This window comes from Ctenopharyngodon idella, chromosome 14 (genome assembly GCF_019924925.1).
Source record: "Ctenopharyngodon idella isolate HZGC_01 chromosome 14, HZGC01, whole genome shotgun sequence".
NCBI classification, from domain to species: domain Eukaryota; kingdom Metazoa; phylum Chordata; class Actinopteri; order Cypriniformes; family Xenocyprididae; genus Ctenopharyngodon; species Ctenopharyngodon idella.
Window position 1 is genome coordinate 29814571 of NC_067233.1, and position 23905 is coordinate 29838475.

The 23905-nt window shown below is 37.6% G+C and overlaps 1 protein-coding gene and 1 long non-coding RNA gene across 2 annotated transcripts in view; one reads left to right on the forward strand and one right to left on the reverse strand.

Moving 5' to 3' along the window:
* Positions 1–23905, reverse strand: part of LOC127494726 (uncharacterized) — a 578474-nt gene that overhangs the window by 215659 nt on the left and 338910 nt on the right. The window lies entirely within an intron of this gene.
* The window catches only part of nexmifb (neurite extension and migration factor b), a 66702-nt gene that overhangs the window by 29893 nt on the left and 12904 nt on the right, over positions 1–23905 (forward strand). Inside the window, exon 2 of the mRNA XM_051860810.1 lies at positions 17676–17797. The gene's annotated coding sequence lies outside the window, so the exon portion shown is untranslated. The remainder of the gene's footprint in view (positions 1–17675; positions 17798–23905) is intronic.

Genomic DNA, 23905 nt, shown 5'->3' on the forward strand with positions numbered 1-23905 from the left:
CCTTGAAAAGTATCGACATTCTATACCATTCAATACCACGGGGAAAAAATGCTGCATATACTGTCAAATAGCTATTTTTAATATTATATTTCTTTTTTTTTGTCTATTGAAAGTATAGGCAATCAAAAATTTCTTCTGAAGAGATCACTTTATATGATAAAGCTTGATCAATTACCATTATAATTATTTCACAACTCAATGTATTTGTTTTTACAATGGGGTAATTTTGTTTCAATTGCTTATAGCACAAGGAAGCCTGATTTCAAAGGGTAAATTAAATTTTAAAAAGACAAGTAAAGAGTAATAAAATAAGAAATAAATTATTAACAATAGCACAAATAAATAAAATAGAATAAAGATACAAATAAAATAGACTGCTTTATTTTTTTTCAGGTAGGTCTAACAGAAGTATTCAGGTAAGAAACTGAATACATTGACATTATTTATTATTATTATTATTAGGTGTTATGGATAAAACTTAAAACATTGCCGGCTTTGATACTGTCGATATGGTAGAGCTGTGACTTATTTACATTGTTTTGGGGGGAAGACATATCTGGCATCTGGTGCATTAGAAATTATTCAGAAATGCAATGAGCAGTATTTGGGCTCAATGAAAGCCTTTTCTCTTAAATTCTCTTTACCCTGATGTTCAGAATTTTTCAGTGTTGATCTCTGTGGTTTTTGACTTCTACCACAAATGCTTGAATAAACCTTGTTCTGACACTGGACAACCTCACACTGGTCAGGCTTTCTCTGCAGGTATTGGCTGGTGTCAGAGGCTCCTGTCACATGATGTCATGTCACGGTGCTTACACACATTCGCACAGTGCACAGGCCTGCGTTATTATTACAAGTACACTTCAGTTTGTCATAAAAAATCCTGTGGAACAGTTGAATAAAAACAACTTGAAGAAGACAGGTCATTTCAAGATTTTGCTGTTTAAAGAGAGATTTGTTTAGAGTAACCCGGCTGCTGTGTGTCAGCGGGTTCGGTCTCTGCTCTGTGACTCAGGAGCTGGATTCAGAAACATAACAGTCACTAGCTGTACGTTTACATGGACATTTTTTTTTTGTTTCAATTGGAATAGGCTGAACATAGTGTTTACATGAATGCTAAATTAAGTGATTAGGTTGATGCAACTGCACGATTAATGACACGATAGCTTCTTCTGTCACTGTTATCAACAACAACAACAGCTCGTTTCGTGCTTCATACATCATCACGCCATTTCTACATCATTGCAGAACTTTCCAGTTTGACATTTCAGTCGGATTTGGCCCATTCATTCTGACTGATGTGGTTACATGTGACTGTGCTACTAGGCCGCTTACAAATGGATTATTAGGGTCCATGAAAATGCAGCCCATTGCAAGGGTTCCGCCAGTAGTGGGCACTTGTGCAACGTAAGCAATGACGTACATCCGAGTCAACGAGACTGAGAGAAGTTAGCAAGGGAAGGGAATAAAAAACGAACTGGAACGCAGCCCTGGAGTATCCCCAGCACTGAACATTTTATATTTCTCCCTGATCAAACACACCTGATTCAATTCAAGTGTACCACACAAGTCCTGAAAAGTGAAGCCAAAGCGTCTCGATCGCCCCCAGGTGGCTGGATGCAGTATAGGTCATAAATCCCGCCCTCTCCATGTATTCCAGTGGGACGTGAGACAAACTAAACAATTAAAATTACACTTCAAATATTTTTTTCCAAAGACAATTTCTGTCATATTAAGCTGTTTTTATAACGCTGGTGTTAGTTCAAGTGTTCGTTCTTTAAATAAGTTTGGTTTTAGTTAGTTATTTGATGCTATAAAAACGGGGGTGAGACGTCATGATTGACAGCTGTCTTTGACAGCTTCTCTGAGCGAAGTAGTCACTGAGGCGCCAACTGACTTTTTTTCTGGATCTTCACGAGGTGACTGGAGCTTTAACTTTAATTTCTACATTTCCATAACTGTTTATTTCACACCGACATAATAAGTTGTTCTGAGTTTGGGCGGGACCTTGATATCGCAGCTCCACTTCATGCTCACTACTGCGCAGATTCGGGTTTCAAGTTCACTATGCCTAGACTCGAGACTCAAGATATCAGCTCCATATAGACACACTGGCGGCTTCAGTTACTACAATGGAAGAGAGTGAAGGTTGATGTTGAGTCTATGATTCAACTCAGCTCATTAGTAAAGATTTTAAGGCCTTGTGTACACCTGGTATTAAGAAGCGTTTTCGTCAATCTGATCGCAAGTGGACTAAATACAGGTGTAAAGGGGCCCTAAAATGTTTTGAGCTTGTCCACTTTCGACCACTTTCAGAGGTAGTCGAAAACTCATTAGACTGGATTGCTTTTATAGTGTAAACATTCATGTGGTCGAATGTGTTCGAACAGCCACGGAAGACTACAGTAACACATAAACACAGAAATTAAACTTTGTCGGCTGAAGACCTAAGTTTGGTTCGAAGACAAAAAATGTACCAAGCACAATTCTCTCACCATTCCTGATTTCTAACACACACTCGGTGTGGTTATCAGAGCAGAAACGAAATCTGCTGCTCTATATGTTAATTGTGTGAGCTTATTTCATATATATATATATATATATATATACACATCTGAAAAAGCCCATACAGTTCATTTACCCACCCATAGACCCTACCCTCAAAGAAATCAGGGCCGAAGTGGTTGAAAGTGGACAAAAGAGACAGATTGAAATACCAGGTGTAAACAGGAATGTATGCAATTTCCAGCGAAAACCATCCCGCCCGGTCTAAAATATAAACACTTATAAAATGCTTAGTTCATGTCCTTGATTCTGATTGGTCAATAGCTGTGTTTTATTCACGATAAAACACGGCTATGACCGCTTCACCCAACGGTTCTGTGTATCACTACACAACACCCTTAGCAACCACTAAACTGTGTGTTCTCAATTGATATTGTTCATTGAAGCTTACTGTATTATGTAGAAGAGTATTGTGAGAAAAAGATCGAGTGAGCGAGTTTATTACCTGCATTCAGATTTAGCATTTTCCTTCAGGTCAGTCCTATGTTCATAACATGTGGACATTAAATGTCCGATGTATTATCCTGTCCTTTTAACAGTTAAGGGGTTCTGACAGCGCTTGTCAAAGCATTTGTCAGTTGCATCTTGTTCCGTGTTCACAACAATTCAGTCTTTTCAATGTAAAAGTCTTCGCTACTGACTGACACACTCATAAAGACAGTCTTTGCCGCCATCTAATGGCGTAATAATGTAACTTCTGTTGCTGTTCACGGTCAGGGACTATTTTTTCCGGCGGAAGGAAGGCTTTAGTGAAAGTTTACTTCATGAAAGTTTCATTGATACCTATTTTTGGCTTTAATATTTGTATTGTGTGGTAACCGTTTTATAAAAGCAATAAGGTACTCGAGGCTAGTGCTGTATCGTGAATAAGTCACTGAAGGGCGTTGTTGGGCACGACACGAAGCACAGCCTCTCGTACCTTATTGCTTACACAGGCTTACCATAGTGAATCAGGATAAGACAAAAACATGTTTTGGAAGAAAGATTGATGATGTATTAGCACATTATTTAAATTTTGTGAATTTTGAACCAAAAAGTTACATAGTGTATATTTTAAATAAATCAACACGGAGTTTATTTATTTATTTATTGGCTTAGATAACTATTAGATCACACAGATGCAGAAATCCAAAGGATTCACTAATGTTTTCTCAGTAGGAGTTGGCATGTTTTTTACCATGTGACTCAACTGATGTTAATATTATTATTCAATGAATGTTGTTAATATTACTTTAATATTATTACAAGATAATTGTAAAATCAGTCTGGTCTATTTTATTCATAGTAATTCTTAGCAACTCTCAGAGGTAATTCAGATCTAATTGCCGATTTATGAGAAATCTGGTTGATCTCTCTTCTGTGAACATTCATTGTCAATTATTACTAGGCTAATGATAATAAATAATAATGATTTTTATTTTGCACATTTTAACGGTCATATTCATGTTCAAAAAAAGGAGATGGCTTAACCCCCCAGCACTGGGAAACTCTGCACTCACAAAATGTCCCACAGCAGATTTTGCATGTGTGGCACAGTAAAGCCTGTTTTTGACTCAGGCTGCTCTCTGATGCGATCCAAGTATCCGAAGGCAAGGCCTGCATTATCACGCTCCATCAGCAGTATTTCCCAGGCCTGCCAGCTTCTTTGTGGCAAATCTCGCTCCGACAAGTAGGCGATTGGCATGAAACCAGAGGCTAGTGACAACGGGCCGTAGTGGAGATGCATTCGGAGGTGCCAAGTCTATTCTTCTGCATCAAGAACCGGTGCCAAGTAGAGCTTACCTCCCCTATCTATAATGCATGTATACTCACACTACGTGAGAAACGCTATTTTTCAATTGTTAATTGTGTTCAATGATTTCATGTGTGCCAGCTTGGGCTGATTATCTGCCCTCTGGTTGCTCTTGGGGAATTAAAGCATGTTGCAATAGTTGCGTGGTGCTGTAACCAGCACCTGTGTCGTGTAAAGACAGCTCTTCCAGCTCTATCAATCCTGTGTCACATTCTTGAGGAAACAACAATTTTCTGCCTATGAAAAGCGAACAATCTTCCCCTTCCCCCTGGCTGTGTGTCACAGATGGTGGGAAAACCTTTGTAATGCTAATATAATATCAAACTGTGCAGGGACAGCTTAGCAGCGCATTTCATGCACCAAGCGCCCTTTTCCATTGAGTGATTTAACTGGAGTTGGATGAAGAAATGGCCACCCTTGGACCCGAATGAAAAGCCAGTGTTGTGAGTGGGTTGTTTCACACAACATAACATGCAAGGGCCTGATTTCCCTCATTGCTAAGTGCAGTTAATTAATGTCAATGCGGGATGCGCGCCACAACGCGTAATGCGTCAGCCTGACATTTTAAAAATGTTTCTTAAAGGAATGCTCTGGGTTCAAAACAAATTAAACTCTCCCGGCAACATCTGTGACATGCTATCATTTACCACAGAAAATAATTTCGACTCTTAGTTTGTAAAAATTGTGTTAAATGGGAGCCAATGGAAGCAAGCCATTTCAGAGGATTTAAAAGCTGACATGTAAAGCCCATATTTTTGATAAAGCAATTATATATTTATATTTGATGTTTGTTGTTAATTCTCTCTTACAGTAATGTGTTATTTGTGGTGTAAAGCTGTTCAAATGATTTTTTTAGTGGTTGACAAACAAATGGTTAATCAGGATTTTTAGTGCTGATACCGATCACAGGTCTATTTAAAGCCTTCTATTTATCATGTAGTGTTATTTATTAATTTATTTAGCTATTCTGAACAACAATGTAGATTATTTAAATTAAGGGATGAGAAAGAATATGAGTTGTTATTTCAGTAAAATGTCTACCCCCATAGACTTCCACTGTAAGTGCATTACTGTGCACACAATTTTTGTTCGTAACCAAAGGAGACTGTAAAAAGCTTTGCGTTTCTGCTTAGTTAAATGTTAAGATGATTTTGAATGTGTCGATGATTCGGTGGCCTGTTGAAGACAAACTGGCAGAGCCGCCCACATACCAGCAATACCTTTTCTGTTTCTCCTTGTCACTTGCGAAGAGTTCAAAAGATAATGAGGAAAGCCAGGAACAGAGCGTTAGAAGTGCGGCGTGGAAAAACGGAAGGCTGTTAGGGCCATGTCAGCAGAGGCAGGTAAACACTGAGGTGACAGACGTCCTCTGAGCTCCTTCAACTCATGTGCCACATCGCTTTAAGATCACTCATGTAGCCGGTGACTTTAACTGATGCGATGCTTGTGTGGCGAGTGCATGCAGAGTCTTAGTTACTGCGTCACTCTCGTTTTGTTACTTTTCCTGCCATTTGAATCATAAGGGGGGCTTTCATATCCTCGCTGGATGAAGCTCATTGCCTGTCAATGTAATAGTGCATGCTGGATTACGGGGTTATTTCCCTGGAGTGCAGATATGAGAGAGCATGTCACTCATCCACTCTCTCCCTCTCTTGCCATTTCTGGCTCAATCGTTGCCAGGGAACCTCCTTGCACCAAAATTTCCGAGACTGCGTTGTGGACCCTGTTCCATGCGGCGAAGAGCAAGATGAAATATGCCATTTTGAGAATTGTTGTTATTCCAGTCACACTTCAGATGCAGCAAGCTCCAATAAAATTCCCTCTAATTGGCAGGTTGCAGGCAGACCCTCTCCAGCACATGTGGGGCACACGCTAGGGTTTATTAAAATGGCTATTTCTTTAATTAGCAACTCTAATATGTGTGTTAATCAGTACAGAGCTCTGATTGAAAGAGCCACAGATTGCAAATGTCAGGATTAAACATTAATTACTGTTTTTTTTTTTTTTTTTTTTTTTTTTTTTTTATGAGATAACACATTTTATTTACCTTTCATGACAATCAACAGTTTCTTCACCTCTCCTTATCTGTTTCTTCTTAAGTTACTATAAATATAGAGGCATAGTAAGAAGTTAAGCAGAGTTTGAACATTTCGCTTTTATCCACAATAGCTTTTTTCATATGTAAAATGTATGAAATTATGTAATTGTGACAAAATGTTAAAGGATAATTAAGTGTAACAAATCATCTTTTATTGGAAAATTAAACAAGATTATATCAAACTTTCATAATTACTTTCAAAAGGTATGTTATCGTCTCTGACAGACAGCACGTTGAAGCCACTCAAGATTTTCTCCCTCTTCACGGAAAGCGATGGCATAGTCAAAACATCCGGTAGTGTGGGTTTTCCAGGAAATGCGTGTACTAGTACAGCGTTGTCTAGTATAGTGATCGTTAATCCGTACAGACCAGGCACCACGTTTTTGAAACGCACGTGATTCTCTGATTAATTGCAAAGTTTAACCATCATAGAGCGAAAGTTCATAATTTGCACGTGTTTTAGGTCCTGTCAGTTGTGCATGCTGTTTTCTGTGCGCATACAAAAGCCGCGCAGATGCACGTGAACACCGAATTCCATTCACTTCCGCGTCTATTTGTGCTTGAACGGACACATACACGCGTGTTATCAAACAACAAATTGCAAAGCTAAAATCACTTTTGCCGCTTTAACACAGATTAATTATATTCAATTTATACAGAGAAGACATATATACAGTATTTTACTTTTTTACAAATCAAATGCGCGTATATATTTGTTTAATAGTCCATTTGTTAAGTCGTTATAAAATAATCATTTAAGGTGTAAAGCATATTCTACACAAGTACAGGAACACAGAGGATTGTAGTTAAATTATTCCATAAAGGTATTCACAAAATAGGAAAAGTACGATGCTTGCACTGACTGACACACACCCCAAACGCGTGCACAGAATGACAGCAAATGGTCAGGAATTCAGTTCTCTTTCATGGCTTATTGCTCTTGAATGGAAATTAGTTCTTAAAGTGAAAGTAGCCTAATAAACCTGCTGCCATCTGTGTCATTAATGTTAATCAAACAACAAAAGAAAATCACTCACTGATCTTGACTTTTAATAACTTTTGTATCTTTAATAAGAATCAATTTATATCAAGTTCATACAGTGAAGACTATGCAGTGTATTTACACATTTGATTATTCAGTTTTTGTAGTATTTCTTACATGTTAAATAAAACTACTGTATTTGGAAATAAATATTAAATTTTTATTTAATTTACTTTGTCCTGTTGTTTGCAGCTTTCTTCTTTGTTCTTCTTTTTAATAATAAAAATAAAATGGTAGATTTTGGAAATATCGCCCACCCCTCTTGTATAGGTTTCAGCAAAGGTTTTCAAACATTTCAATATTAATAAAAAATATTGCTCAAGCTTTTTCCATTGTGATAATTTTTTTGTGAAATATGTAAAAGAAAGGAAATTATTGTCATTGTGTATTTCTGGGAAAAAAAAAACAAAAAACTTCATAACAATGATTCTTTTAAATACTTGAGTAGCTTATTGTGGTAGTTGTGCCAAATTAAAATTTGAAAGTCATTGTATTATTCACACACTAGTTACACAAATTCAGTTTCATTGACTTCTACTTATTTTCCTGCTATTGACAAGATTTTCCGTAATTTATGACACAACGCTTCCCTGCCACTGACGAGTTATTCTGGTGTTGTGCCAAATTCTGACCCCTGCTAGATAATTACCCCCCATTCTAGTTCCCAGTATAGGTAAATCTAAAATCAAGCTACCTGAATGACTGAACACATTCATCTTTTCCTGCCATTGACGAGATTTTCCATCATTTATGACACTACGCTTCCTTGCTATTGACAAGTTATTCTGGTGTTGTGCCGAATTCTGACCCCCGCTAGATTTTTACCCCCCTTAAGTCTCCAGTATAGGTAGGTTTAGGATTAGGGGTAGGGTTAGGATTAGGCAATCAGGTAGCGGCTTCAATGAAGGGGTGTAATAATTTGGCAGGGAGTTGAAATTTGCCACAAAATTAGCAACCTGTGTTTTTACTGTTAGGGGTAGGTGTAGGGGGACGCAATTACACATAATCTGAAAGAGTACAGAATCTCCAGATCCAAAAACAAGTGAATAAGAAAATCTGCATATACCAGTCCAGTTGCATAAACATAGCCATTATATTAAGACAGTGTCTTAAGATAGTATGACCCACTACCAGTTAGTCAGGGAGCAGTCAGTCTTACTTATTTTTTAGTATCAAATAAGGCCAATGTATGTTTTTATGTAATTGTCCTGAACAAAAAAGAAAATTGTCTTAAAGAATTTTTTTTTTTGATGATTAACTTGTACCGAATGAAAGGTTCATCCAGGAAGAGGTAACGACTGTGCTTTGAGTGGTGTTGATGGACTTGATCGACTCTATCTATGTTTTGATCATCGTTCTGAATCTGATCCGGATGAAGTCTTTGACAAAAACACAATTTTCTGAGCTTTTTGTTTAAAGAACATACCCACCCACAGTGTTGATAAAAAAAAGAATGAATGAAGCTAGAATACATTTTTTGTTGTTGTTGTTGTTTTTTTTAAAGCAGAGGCACTGTTATTTCTTTTGATATATTGTATGTTCAGATATTCATACAACAGAATATTTTGGGGGCCATGAAAGTTTTGTGAATATGATCAAATATGCTGGTGCTGGCTGGCTGGCTAAAAATAAAATGCTGGCTGGATAAGAGTTAATGGCACAAATATTTAATAAGAACTCTATTGCACCCTTGACTACTGAGGTTTGTTACCAGCACAGCAACTCAAGAATACATGTTAATATGTAAAATGTTGGCCAAACATTTGTGTCTGCTTACTGCGTATTTCTGGCCAAAGACAGCAGATCTCAGAAATTGCTTTCATTTCTCCTCTTCCTTCTCCTATTTCCAGTAATCACTTTCTGTTCTGAAATGGTATAGATTCTAAAACGCTTTGAGCAATAGAGCAGCTAAAGAGATAAAAGGTAAAGATTGACTAAGGCAGGATGAGAATGTACTTCTGGACCATAATGCACCATTCGAGCAGATACATAACAAAAGACTGAATTAGTCAAGGGTCCTGCCAGATCAAAAATCACTGGAGGAAAAAGCACCAGATTAATGTCCCATTGTCTGTTGGGACAAGATGATAGATTTGAGTCTCAGGCCACATCCTGATGGACAATTATGAACAGAGCTGAAGTTTTTTTTTTTTCAGAGCAGATTTCATCACTGTCAGACCTGACACATGGCACAAGGAAATCTGAAACAAGGAAACTCCCTGGAGAACATGGATGTTAGCTGAACAAAACAATGATTGTTTTGTTTTTTCACACCTATTGTTCTTAACTAATGTAGACAGGCAGATACCTCCTCATATTAAGGGCGACGACCCGACACCAGTTTGATGGTCAGACACGATTTCACACCCTCAGTCCTGAATACTGATGTCCAGTCTGTCTGATACATGTGAGCCTAATTAATATAATGAGTCATTGTATAATCTTGGCCAACAGCAGTCTGGTTGGCTAACAACTTGGCCTCAATAATGTTTCCCTCAAAAATGACACAACACGGCAGTATTTAAAACCACGCATTTCACCAAGAGTGATGCTTGCCTTTGACCGCCAAGATGCTAAGGCATTCTGGAATTGCAATGCACTTGCTAAGGCATCCAGAGTATTTGTTAGCATGATGCTAGGCTAGGTCTCTTACTGACCCATGTCAACAGAGCCCACCACAAGTCTCTGTGATATTCTGGTTTCTAGATATGGTTCGAGTCTGGAATTTATGTAAGTCTGTGGGCTTTTTCATCCACCAGATGACAAGTTGAAGTTCATTTACTTTGAAAATGAATAGTTACGTGACACTAAGGCCGTGTGTCCACCAAAGCGTTTTTAGCCTGCTGAAAACGCCTAGCTGTGAGCGCTTCAGTAGCGCAGTGTTTTTTTTTTTCAGTTGAGATGCTTTGTTGCTATGATACGGAATATCCACGGCACTGTTACTTATAACTGACTTTGCAGGTAATTTGTTTCAGATTTAAAATGTCGACACAATGTAGAGTACTTGCTATGTATGTTCGAAGACCAGCAATGTTAATTTCTCCTCCATTACATTCCTCTTACATTCTCTGCTTGTTGATGTTGTTGTACAGCAAGAATGTTGTGACAGTTGGTCGGTGTTGTATTTGTCCCGCCCCTCCTCCACTCTGATTGGACGGCTGGCTAAAAAGTGACAGTGATAAGCGCAGCGTTTTACTCAAAGTTGAACATTCTTCAACTCGAGGCGACCAGTAAAAAACGCTGAGCACTCAGTGCTTGAGCGTGAAAAAGACGCTCAGCGCCTCGTTGCACTCCTAGCGTTTAAAAAACGCGGCACTCCCATTGAAAACAATTGGAAAAGTATGCTAGCTGTTGGAAAAAACGCTTTTGTGGACACACGGCCTAACCCTATGTGCAATAGCAGTTGTTAGGGTTGCATGATTATTCAAAATTAAACCGAAAATGTGATATGGGTTGTAAATTAAGACATTAAGATATTAGTTTTATACTAATACTAATATCACTAATAATTTTAGTATAATTAAAAGTGCTTTACATGAAAATGATTTAAAAATAGTAATCATAAAATGGTTAAAAAATACAAAAAAAAAAAAATAAAATTAGTAAAATAGAGTAAATTAATTAAAATGAAATAAAGGTAATATGAGAAAAACAGAAGAGGATTAAAATAAAACAGTACAGTGTGATCAGTACTACATTATTAATATTATTATTATCATTATCAAACAAGCACAGCATTTTTGTGCATTTTAAATTGAAATCACTTTTTTTTTTTTTTTCAGAAGAAAAAAAAGATTTTTTTTTTTCCTCAAATCGTGCAGCTCTAGGTCGCAGTGATGCTTGACTTAGTAAACGTAATAAAAACCATTGTTACTCAGCAGCTGGTGTGCTAAAGGGTGAACAGAAAAAAATGGCAGCAGAACAATATTGATAACACTGAGCAATAGTGTGTTAAAGTAATGATGTGTGACACGATGTGGACATTGACTGAAGGCCTGCAGGACTGAATATACTGATCTTTGCAGTTGAATCGCCCCCACCACTTATTTACATTCCCTCAAACAAACACAAGGACTGTATGTATGATAATTGCATTCCAGCTCACTAACCTTTTTATCACAAGGATGTTGTTGTAACCGTAAGATATCACGAAAGATTCAGATCTATTTGGTACTTGCTGCACTAGCTGTCAATAATCTTTCTGGCTAGGGTTTTTGTCAATTAGTGCATTTGTCGCTACAGCAGTTCGTTTCCAGGCCCGTATGACCAATGTGCTGGGGCTCCATTAAGTAAATACAGCAGGATTTGGCTCATTAAGTCTGTGACTGCAGTCCTCTGGGATAGTGACAGCTTCGGCTATATGACCTTTAGACACCTAATCAACTTTTAACACCTCACTGGATCTCCTCAGCAGAGAGACCAAGAGGAAGATGACCAATCGCCTGAAATCACCCAATCTGCTCGATACGAGTGCGTCGGCCCCCGAGGTGTCACTTCAGTGAGAAAAATCTGTTGAGCAGCAATCTCTGTGAAGCAAAAGGCTTTTTATAGGAGATGAGAAGAACAATCTGATCTGCACAACATCTAAACAGACAAATAAAAATCTGGGCACTGGCACGATTTATCAAGATCAAATAATTTCTGTACAAACTGTTTGGGTCAGTTCACATTCTTATGTTATCTGTTTCATTTAGTGGCAGATCTCAACCTATTGTTAGTACATGCGTCAGTTTCTTTCTCTTTAATTTTCTTTTCACAATCTTTTCGACACATATATAAACATGGAAACACATTAAAATTTGCAGTCAGAAAGTTGCTGTAGATTGCAAGTGGTTATAATATATCTTTTTATCAAGGGCTAAATTGACATCAGCAGTGTCCTCAGTTGGACATGCTATTTTCCACCTAAAACTACTCTAAATGTCTTTTTATATATAATTATTTCATATAAAATATAAAAAATATAAATATAATTATAATTATATAATTATTTTTATATAAATACTTCTGTTTTTTATTATGCTTGTTTTCAATAATAACTGTACAGATTCTCAGTACTGTAATGCAGTATTTTTTATTGTGTTACAATGGGTAAATCATATTGTCTTTAAGATGCATATTATTAAGTTTGATACTGAAAGCTCCTCTCTAAAGCAGCGAATGTCAGCAGAGGAATAATGAGAGGTGTATGAGAACAGATGGTTAATTCAACCCTTCCCTTCCACCTGCCTCCAGCTCTCAGATCAACAGCACACACTACATTCACAGCTTTGACTTAGTAGTGATTTGTCTGTGAAACACAACAAGAGATTTTTCTGTTTAGGCATAATATTTAATATTTATTTATTATCTTTTTAGAATAGATGTTGTAGTTAAGGGGTGGGCGATATGACCAAAATCTGCTATCACAATATGAGTAATGTACATATACATATATATATATATATAGTGCGTGCAGAATTATTAGGCACGTTGATTTTAAATCACAATTCCAATTCCAAACCATATTAATCTTAATAACTACTATTAATTTTGTATTAGTTTTGGGAGTTCATTTTTAGTCCATCTCTGCAAAACAGACTTCAGGGTAGGAGATGGACTAAAAATTATCTTCTAAAACTTACTGCCAGATTCTGGAAGATGAATTCTTCAAACAGTGGTACAAGAGGATGTGGTGCTGGTCCTCAAGAGTCACTCTCAATCTGTCTATAAACCCCTAAAAAAAAAACAGTCTTCATGTATTTTACAACATTTCATCTTGTGATTCTTATTAAGTGGGGGTCATTTTTTAGGATTCTTTATCTAACCTAAATCTCTGAGATCCTGACACCTTGCACTTCTGGAGACTCCAGGTAGGTTGCAGTTCTGGAAAATGGTGGCGCTGGAGAGGGTTCCTGATGGTTTCACACTTAATTCTTCACCTTAATTCTTAATTCTTTTGCAGTTAACGTGTCTTTTCTTCTTCACCTGTTTTTGTCTGACCCTGCTGACCCAATGAGCATTTTGCTGTCCATTGGTCTCTGTGCAGGCCAGTCAAGTTCCTCCACACCAAACTCACTCATCCATGTCTTTACGGACCTTGCTTTGTGCACTAGTGCGCAGTCATGTTGGAACACGGAGGGGCCATCCCCAATCTGTTCCCACAAAGTTGGGAGCATGAAATTGTCCAAAATGTCTTGGTATGGAACTAAGGGGCCTGGAACTGGAACTAAGGGGCCAAGCCCAACCCCTGAAAAACAAACCCACACCATAATCCCCCCTCCACCAAACTTTACACTTGGCACAATGCAGTCAGGCAAGTACCGTTCTCCTGGCAACCGCCAAACTCAGACTCGTCCAACAGATTGCCAGACAGAGAAGCGTGATTCGTCACTCCAGAGAACACGTCTCCACTGCTCTAGAGTCCAATGGCGGGGTTCTTTACATCACTGCATCCGGCGCTTTGCATTGCACTTGGTGATGTAAGGCTTGTATGCAGCTGCTCGGCCATGGAAACCCATTCCATGAAGCTCTCTATGCACTGTTCTTGAGCTAATCTGAAGGCTACATGAAGTTTGGAGGTCTGTAGCTATTGACTCTGCAGAAAGTTGGTGACCTCTGCGCACTGTGCGCCTCAGCATGTGCTGACCCCGCTCTGTGATTTTTACATGGCCTACCACTTCGTGTGGCCTTCAGCCTCGTTTTCATTCATGCCAAATTAAATACAGCGCCAACCCTGACTACAACACATTACCAGAGACAGGGTTTACTCTTAAATGCATAAGCTGGAGATATTCAGTAGCCTACAATCAACATCCGTAAGCTGACATTTAATTCAACAGTAGCATAATAGCTCAACTGTTTCTTTCCCTCTCAAATGCTTCAGGCAGTTTCTGGTGCCAACTAACCACAGTCAAAATGTTAATGCAGGCTTCTTTTTTTTTAGAGAGAGAGATTTTCCTGTCTTTCTTTAAAGGGGACCTATTATGCCCCTTTTTACAAGATGTACTGTAAGTCTCTGGTGTCCCCAGAATGTGTCTGTGAAGTTTCAGCTCAAAATACCCCACAGATCATTTATTATACTGTAGCATGTCCAATTTTCCCCTTTTTGGGTGTGAGCAAAAACATACCATTTTCATGTACCTTTTAATGCAAATGAGCTGCTGCTTCCGGGTGCGGAGCCTTTACAGCTTGTGCTTTGGATGCTCAGCAACAACAAAACTGGAGAAATTCACGCTGCCAAAAGCCGCCTTTCCACCGTCGGGCCGAACTGTTCTTAGAATGGTAAAGAACGGTTCCAGTTGTGTTTCATATTAATTATAAATTTAAAAGAAATATCTGATCATCCTCCATAACGTGGTCATTATTTCCATCTCATATCATCAGTAAATCGTTGCATTACCAAGGCAATGACTGATGCTTTTTCCAAAGAGCGGCCAAAATCAGCCCCACAGTGGAAAATGAAACCGTAACCGTACCAGCTGGCCCGGATCGGCACGGAATGGAATGGTTACGCAATGAGAACCATTCGGCCCGGCGGTGGAAAAATGGCTAAAATGTAAGAAATTGTCAGTAGCGGTGTTCAGCCTTACATGTTCTAACCGGAATCAGACACTGATGGAGAGTTTCAGGAAGAAGTTACAACTTTTAGAATGAATCTGGACATTTCTGAATGGTTATTTGATGAATTCATGTAGTTGTTGTGGAGTTAACTTTATTAATCTTTAGCTTTATTAACTTATCAATTAGCATTTTACGTCATGATCATCTATAAATTGTTGTACAGGTGCTCATGTGGGAACTGTAGTAGGATGTTGGTATCGACCCATCTTTCAGAATCAACATTTGTGCAAATTCAGCGTTGAACTGATTCCCTGGGTGTGAAGCAGTCTGGCATAAAATGATTTGTACAAACATATAAGACTTTCCTTCATAAATTAAATTCATCTGTGTCCTTAGTGGCTCAGGTGCCGGGAGAGTATGAAGATGCTTATGTTCATTGGTACATCCAAAAACAGAACATTTGTAATGTTTATGTAGCGCAGATATTACATCAATAGGTGCTATAGCAAGGATATAATAAACTTGGCGGACTATGTTAGGCTAATGTGAGGACGAAATCTATGCTAATAGGGTAGATTGTCATTAGTCATGGGGCTAGGCTTGCCCCATGTTGTGACATCACAGTAGGGGAAAATCTGGAACAGCGTATTTTCAGAAACTGCTTCTGATTTATGGGGATAATAAAAAGAGGAGTATAGGCTGGTTTTTAACACACACTGTGGACACACATCAGTGTTCAAACACCATGAAAAAGTGATTTTTGCATAATAGGTCCCCTTTAAAGACAAATTAGCTCTGTTCCACAATGTATGAGCTCCTACCTAACCAGTATTTTAAGGCATTAAGACTTGCTCCTGACATGAAGGGTCTTCTAGAAGGAAGGCATCAACATTAAGGCAAAATCAAAGGCAGCTAAGGCTTTAATGTGTAAACCTACCATGAACTCTGAGGCTATTCAGTGATGATATGCTTTCATAGAAACTATAGTCAGTGTGATTTTAACTTCATAAAAAAAACTAGCCTACATTACCCATAATTCTGAGAAGAGATTGACCGATCGGAGAAGTCACTTGCAGCATCCAAATTCGTATACTATCCATCAAAACTACAATTAGTGTGTCCCAAATTCTAGTATGTTGAAATAAATATCCCAAAGGTACCTTGACGATCAACTGTTACTGGTAGAAATTGGAAGTGCAGATCCGTGCACACTCTAACAGCTAATATTAACTCATTGTGCTTTGGAGGAGGATTCGGTTCAGAACTACAAACATAAATAAAAAGTGCTAAAAAACTAGGCATGCTGGATATGCGAGACAGTTGGTTAGGTAGAGAAGTTTAGATAAAGGGGTCTGAGTGATTATTATTAATATCTAACCTGATGAAAAATATTTATTTCATCTGCAACAACATTCTGAACTTTTATAAATAGAAAATAGAAACGTCTGACCATTACCTTATAAATATGTCAGTATGCAAAAAACACAAGAGTTTTCAGCATGAAAGACCCACGACTGGTTGATCAACATGCTACTTCTTTTCTCTCCACTACGGTAGGAAGAATCGTTGAGTATAACATAAATGAAATGAACTGGAATGTGAAAGAGTACATTGCGGTGAAAATAGTACATACTTTTAGGGCATGGTAGAAGTAGGCGAACCAACTGCTACCACTGATTGAGAACCGTGGTAAAAGAGCTCAAAAGTGTCTGGTCACTCCTCTGAAGCACTGCAAATGACGTAATACTCTCCCAACACCACCAAACTTAAGATAAATTTAATTTTATACTTGCAATCATCGACTTGCAGTGAATCATTTAATATTGAACTGCTGTTTTTGACTCGATGATGTCATTCACAATGCTTTGTGGGGTGATTAGTTGATTCTCTCATAAAGTCTTCTTTATTAGTCTTTTTCTCTGAATGTAGTGATTCATCTCAGAGCTTATTTGTTCAGTTCAAGAACTCTTAATGTCACAGGCCAAGTTCTTACCTATGTAGTGTGTTCCAAATCAGTCACCCGTGTTCAGTATGGTTAGGGTGCTGCCTGTAGGCTTAGTCCTATACAGCAGGTGTGTTCAATAGGTTGTGGACCAGATCTTCATTTCTATGTGAGATCTTTTTACATCACTTACACACTTATATGTCCTGTTTCTTTCTGAAATTAAATAGTCATTCTGCACCATACAACATTGTTACTCCACTTATCGTTTCAGTCACAGCTAGAAGCTGATTCCTTTTGCCTGCAGTAAAAAATCGTGACGGCTTGAAGTAATTACCATAAACAAATATGTGAAGTGCTATATATACATACAAAGTTTTCAGGGGTTAACAACTGTAGCATGGGTGTTAAATTGAGCCTAAAATAGTAGATTGTTGCATGCAGTTGCTGTGGTGATGGAAGCTCTGGTTCTTCACTTGCATCTTGCTTTGCAGATTTTCAGTTCAAACAATTAGTTTAAAAGAGAGAAAACATTACTCCTTGATCTGTTTCAGATATTTGCGTATAACAGAAATGATTTATTCCTCGTAAGTTTACAATTTAAAGGAATTGTTCACCCACAAGTCATTATTTACTCAACCTCATGCCGTCCAAACTTCATATCATTCAAACTTCATTGTGTTTCTTTATGTAGGTAGGAGTGATATAATAAAGCCCCACACGAGCAGGACAGACTCCCATTGATGGACAGGAAACAGGCTCATATCATCTTGCAGGCTTTGGGCTCAACAGAAACCAGTGTACTGGATCAGACGGGTAAGAAAATCCACCTTGGTATTTCACTGTAAGCTCTGTAAAATAGCTTTTTTTCTTCTTTATAATTACATGTCACTTTGATATTTGATTAAAGTAAGAAAGGTTTGGTTAGGTCCATATTTGTTGAATTTGTTGAATTTGTTGGACCTTGAGAATTAAAGTAAACACAACTTGTTTATAATTAAACTCCACACAGTAGCTACCTTTATTCTGAGTTTTATGATGTAATAAAAAAAAATTATCATCATAAATGGTGTCTAATAAAAGGAATTAATAAAACTAACAATTAACAATTTAATCAAGCTTTTAAAATGTAATCAAATGAAAATATAATTAATTTACAACAAAATATTGCATTTTTATTTTTTGTCAAATAAGATGCTGCACAACAGAACAGTATAAATTAAAATACAGATGAAAAAATATATTGGTTGCATGATATTCTTTAAAAATAATGATCATCATTACTTTAAGAATTACATTTTAGTATACAATAGTAATATACTTCTGTCATAATTTCTTCAAGTTAAACTGAACTTTTACAGTATTTTGTCAGGTTGTTTTAAAGATTTTTCAGTTTCAGTTGCAGTTTCAGTGTGTATTTGATGGCAGTTTTTCTTAAAGAGTTAGTTCACCCAAAAATGAAAATTCTGTCATTAATTACTCCCCCTCATGTTCCACACTTGTAAGACCTTCGTTTATCTTCGGAACACAAATTAAGATATTTTTGATCAAATCCGATGGCTCAGTGAGGCCTCCATTGCCAGCAAGATAATTAACATTTTCAGATGCTCAGAAAGCTACTAAAGACATATTTAAAACAGTTCATGTGACTACAGTGGTTCAACCTTAATGTTATGAAGCGACGAGAATACTTTTTGTCCGCCAAAAAAACAAAAGAATGGCTTTATTCAACAATATCTAGTGATGGGCGATTTCAAAACACCGCTTCATGAAGCCTCGAAGCTTTACGAATCTTTTGTTTCGAATCAGTGGTTCAGAGCGTGTATCAAACTGCCAAAGTCACGCCCCCCAGTGGTGAACCATTGAAATTTCGAAACACTTATAACATAACAAAGCCTTGTTTACTGAAATCACATGACTTTAGCAGTTTGATGCACACTCCGAACCACTGATTCTAAACAAAAGATATTGTTGAATAAAGTCGTTATTTTGTTTTTATGGCACACAAAAAGTATTCTCGTCGCTTTATAACATTAAAGTTGAACCACTGTAGTCACATGAACTGTTTGGGTGAACTAACCCTTTAAATGAAACAGTGAAAAGCTTGTAAAGTGACTCAAAGCAGCTCTGGTGATGAAGTCTTCATATAGTGAGACGGCAGACGCTGTTTAAATTTGTGTGTCAGATGAAACCATGCGATTCATTCACACAGAGACACGCAGAACATGCATACTTATTCGCAACATGCACTGACTGACTTTTGTTGCATTTATTTCTACTGTGTGACAGGCTGTTAGATTAGCATCGTTATCGATATAAATTTTATCGCAGCCTCGATGTCATTGTTTTTCGCCCAGCCCTACAACCAGCCACATTTTGTTTTGTTTTTCTTGGGGTTATTTAAATAGCTCATACCACAATAACAGACCGCCGTAAAAATAAATAAATAAATAATGGCATAGCGGTTATGCATAAAACACTGAAAAATGGCAGGAAACGAGTACAGACTCTGTGACCACAATTTCTGCCTGTCAAAAAATTATATTTGCAGACTATTTCACTGACATAACTCATACAGTTCTGCTCATGGATGTCTAGTTTACGTGTTACAGAGTGTCCTAACCAGACGCGATGCGACAAAATTCCAGGTAGCGACAAGCAATTTGTCTGTCCACACCAGACAAGACGTGACTATGAGACGCAACAAAATCAATCAAAAAATCACAGCCAATCAGAAGAGCGTGTGGGTGGATTCTCTCTGCAAGCACACAGCACTCGCAACAAAACGGAAAAGCACATAATCAATTATTACACCATACATATTAAACTATTTTAACATTATTACAAATACATACTGAGTGACTGAAACAATCTTTGTCATAGAATATACTTGTTTGTTGAATGTTCTTGTTTCCTATCATTTATTTTCAACATCTGAGGTGAACTATCAATTGTCTCTTTCAGTATGGCTATAAAGGTCATGCAAAATGATATTCAAACTCATATTAGACACTTTTTACCACTAAATAATGCACATAATCAGTACCTGAGATTACTTTGTTTGTTGTTGTTACAGCCGTGATGTCGTAGAAATATAAACCAATTATAAAATAGTATCGCCGTCTCAGGACAAAAACTCTGATTAACATGGAAAAGACGCATTTTATTGCATGACATCGCATCATGTCTGGACATGGTAAAACTCAGCGTTTTTAAACAAAACTTTTTTATATATATATTTGATGTCACTAACCTGACAAACTTGGCAAATCTAATAATTATTTGCTGCATCAACATGGTGCCTTGTAAACACAACTTTCTTTCTAGGTAGACTGATAAAAAAAACACTTGGGTTCCTTACTGATTATATTAGAGGATACTAGATTGAGAAAGTGCTCTTTTTTAATTTTTGTGTACCATTTGCCTCGGACGGTCAGTGAACAGAATGTGGGTGTATTGTGGGTGTGACATCTGAGCCTGAGACTATAAGGTTTGGCTGGTTAGTGACAAGGCTGGTTAAGGATAACAGAAAGGGATGTGGCGTAACAATCTGCAAAGTGTTGTTTACATGGAGAAAATTCCACACACTAGAATTACACACTAGAAGTAGTCCCACCTAAAAATGATGAGAGTTTTTTGTACACAAGAACTGCTGTAAGTGGTATACAGTTCTGCTTTTGAAGTACAATGGCGCTACACGCACGTTGTTTGATAATAAAACATGATATTCAGTGGTATGTCACAGATGCTGTTCATATTCTATGAATTTCTGCTCTGTTAACCGTGCTGCATTTATCTGCAATCTTTGATCAGTGAATTGCTCATTCAGTAGTTCTCAGAGCAGGTTTCTTGTGTGTGCTGTGACTCAGGACCTGTCAGCAGCAGTGCAAGCTGTAGTTTATCATAACCACACTCCTCACAGTTCCAGCTCAGGGAATTGGGGCCCAGAGCTAAACCGGCCACACTGTCACAATATCAAAGATAAGTACTGAAAGAAGGCCCACTCTCAGGGACTGAAAAACAGTTTCATTCAGCTGTCGTTTAGATGGAAGTCCAATAAATCATCCAACGTTTCTTTTACTCTCATTACCAACATCTGATGCACATAAATTGATATTTTGCTTCCATTTAGATTTAACAGAGACCATTAAGCATTGGACTTACATCTGTAAGCTGATGGATTTTCCTATGATGCCATTTTCCACACCTCAGGTATTTAAATCTCTTTGTGAGGCACTGAGATGAGAGGGTGGAAGGGACACCAGTAAGATACCAAAAATCTGTTTTTAGTGCATGATGTAATAGTACAAGTAATCGAAATAAAACCAGTATGGCATCTGCATCTGCTGAGTTTGAGTCGCTTTAACGTGCATTTGGGAACGCAACATGCAGCAACCATCTTCACAAATTTGCAATGAGAAGCGCTTATCAACAAAAAGAGAAGCGGTTTTCAGCAAATTAAAAGTTTGATGGTTTAACATTTGAAAATGAAGAAATTGAAACAGCCATAAATATTAGTATTGTAATTAGGGCCCGAGCACTGATGGTGTGAGGACCCTATTGTAATTGCTCGGTCAATTATTCTTCTCCGAAATGAATCGCATTTTTGAGGGCCTAAACAAGCTTGAAAACTCATGAAACTTTGCACACACATCAGAAGTGGTGAAAATTTACGTCTGATATGGGTTTCAGAATTAGGTGTGGCAAAATGGCTTGATAGCGCCACCTACAAAATTTCAATTAAGTGCCCTTCGTGCCATGTTTCACGTATAGATATGAAATTCGGTAGACACATGTAACAGCCCAGTACCTACAGAAAAGTCCCTGGGTGCAAAATCTAAGTGAGATATTTTGAATTTTCTCTGCAAAATTTTTGCAGTTTTTGCCATTTCCATACACTGTACTTTAACAAACTCCTCCTAGAGCTTTAATTAGATCAACATCATATTTGGTCAGTCTAATCTAAAGGCCTTTGCCACGTCAAATTGCGAAGATCTAGAGTTTTCACTGAAGGGTGTGTCCGTGGCGGCCTGACAAAATTCGACGTTTCGGCATGAAACAGGAAGTTGTTATAACTTAGGCATACAATGTCCGATCTGCCCCAAACTTCACATGCTTTATTAGAGTCCTGGCCTGAAGATATCTACATGCCAATATTCAGTTACAGTCATAGCGCCACCTGTGGGCAACATGAAAAGTCATGTTTTACACTGTGATTAACTCCTCGTTGAGATTTAACCAGAACAACATCATATTTGGTCAGTCTAATCTTAAGGCCTTAGTGATGTTAAATTGCAAAGATCTTGAGTTTTCATTGAACGGCATGTCTGTGACGCCCTGACAAAGTCTGATGTTTCACCATGAAACATGAAGCTTTTGTAAGTCAGGCATACAATGTCCAACTAGCCCCAAATGTCACGTTTGATAAGAGTGCTGGCCTGAAGACATCTACATGCAAATATTCAGTTAGTCATAGCGCCACCTGTTGGTAACAGGAAATGCCATGCTTTACACTGTAATTCACTCCCCCTAAAACACAATTAAATATGCCATGAAGTACTAAACATGCTAGAAACAAGTTAAATCATGCAACACTTGGCTAAGTGCTAATGCCAAGTGCGATTAATGCCATGAAACAGGAAGTTGATGTAACTCAGGCATATAATGTCCAATCAGCCCCAAACTTCACGTTTGAGAAGAGTCCTGCCCTGAACACATCTACATGGCAATATTCAGTTATAGTAATAGCACCACCCACCGGCAACAGGATGTGACGTGTTTAACACTGTGATGCACTACTAGCAACATATTAAAATATGCAATTGAGTACTAAACATGCTAGAAACATTCTAAAACATGATAGCAACACTGAGTTCTAATTCATGCTATTATCGTCATGAAATAGGAAGTTGTTGTAACTCGAGCATACAATATCCAATCTGCCTCAAGCTTCACATTTTTGATAAGTGCCCTGGCCTGAAGACATCTACACACCAACATTTTTGCAGTTTTAATTTTACAGTTGTAATCTAAAATGAAATTATTATTTTACTCAAATACTTGATTTTTCATTTACAGTGAAAGATTACAACAGTAATATTCCTTGTTTTTATTTAGTTATAATAATAATAATAATAATAATAACAACAACTATTATCACACGCTGCAGTGGTTTGTGAGCCTGGACGAAGCAGTTGCCATAACAAACTGTTATTGATTAGTTGACAGAAAACAATATACAGTTGACTGTGAAGATATCTTTTTTACTTGCAAACAAAAATCTTGAATATCTTTGTCAAATCCAGTACTTAGTTCTTCCTCAGAAGTGCTTGTTGTAGCAGATAGTAAATATGATTTTGTCCCAGTGGGCTGATTAAAACCTGTGCAGTCTGACTCCTGAATATTGTGTAAAGCAGAGGATGAGATCAGAGCTTGCAATTTTGAGAAAGCCTTTTCCATTTTGTGTGCAGCATACATAGTTGAGCCAAAAATTAAAATTATGTCATCATCAAATCTGTCATTGTGGACCTTGACAGTCAGAGTCAATGACATCTCCACTGACAATACCTTTTTTGTTCCATGACTAGCCTCAAAAGATGTCCAAGATCTGTGGCTTTCATATTTGAAAAGAAAAACTGGCTTATAATCATATTCATGATCCAATTTCACCATCTGTGTTCCTCTTACAGTAATGTAGTTATTGATGGTTGTGTGTAGCTCAAGGCCACATGAAGATAATATAGCAGAGCTGAATCGTTGGTAAACAGGAATCCCATTTGGGCATACCATATTTTTTCCTCTTCTTTAGTGCAAGTTAAGCCTAGAGGTGGAAATCTTTAGGCTCTTCACGATCCGATACGATTCCAAAACAATTCTTGAGCTACATTTTTTGCCTTACAAATTCATTTGTTTACCGACTTTAAA